This window comes from Nannospalax galili, unplaced genomic scaffold (genome assembly GCF_000622305.1).
Source record: "Nannospalax galili isolate Female #2095 unplaced genomic scaffold, S.galili_v1.0 C48477769, whole genome shotgun sequence".
NCBI lineage: Eukaryota > Metazoa > Chordata > Mammalia > Rodentia > Spalacidae > Nannospalax > Nannospalax galili.
Window position 1 is genome coordinate 1 of NW_008468592.1, and position 970 is coordinate 970.

The 970-nt window shown below is 38.5% G+C and overlaps 1 pseudogene; it reads left to right on the forward strand.

Annotated features, from left to right (window-relative positions):
• The first annotated feature begins 398 nt into the window (after window positions 1–398).
• On the forward strand, window positions 399–967 carry LOC103728311 (annotated as a pseudogene).
• The last annotated feature ends 3 nt before the right edge of the window (window positions 968–970 follow it).

A 970-nucleotide genomic window follows, 5' to 3' on the forward strand; every position in this document is an offset into this window, starting at 1 on the left:
TTTTGATTTGTTCACAAACAAGACCTACTTCATGCTCCATATGAGATCCACCTAAAACATGATTTGGGAAAATATATGACATAAGATAAAAACCAAAGACTAGAGCAAGGTTCTGTTCCTAATAGTAGAGTAGAGTTACAGCCACAAAACACCAAAAATAATAATTATAAAGCATATTATTTCAAGTATAAAACTTATACACTTAAACATTTTATAAAATCATATAATATACATTTGTTTAAATGTACATATTAAAAATTGCTAATTTCAATATAATCAAATTAGAAATATAGTTGGGGAGATAGCACAGTTAGTAAAGTGCTTGCTGCACAAGCACAGGATGGGAATTCGATCCCCATAACCCACATAAAAAACAACTTGAGTGTTGGTTTCTGTTCTGCAGGATGGGGTTTGTGGAAGTTGTCAAGAATAAGGCCTACTTTAAGAGATACTAAGTGAAATTTAGATGACAATAGGGTAAAACTGACTACTATGCTTAGAAATGATTGGTGATCCAGGACGAAAATAAGTACAGTATGTCCAATTATATGATAATAGTTCATGTAACTAAAAGAGATGTCATCTGCCAGATTGCCTAGGTATGGAGGGCTGTGGGAGTCTGTGCAGCACATGCACGTGGGTACCAAAGTTGGCCTGACAAATTATGCTGCAGCCCATTGTACTGGCCTGCTGCTGCCCAGAGGATTTTCAATATGTTTGGCATGGACAAGTATAGAGGGCAAATGGAGAGTCATACGACGTGGAAATCACTGATGGTCAGCCTGGTGCCTTCACTTGGTATTTGGATGCAGGTCTTGGCCAAACTACAACTGGCAATAAAGTTTTGGGGGCCCTGAAGGGAGATATAGGTGGAGGCTTGTCTATCCCTCACAGCACCAAATGATTCCCTGATTATGGTTCTGAAAGCAAGGAGTTCAATGCAGAAGTCCATTGGAAGCACATCATGGGT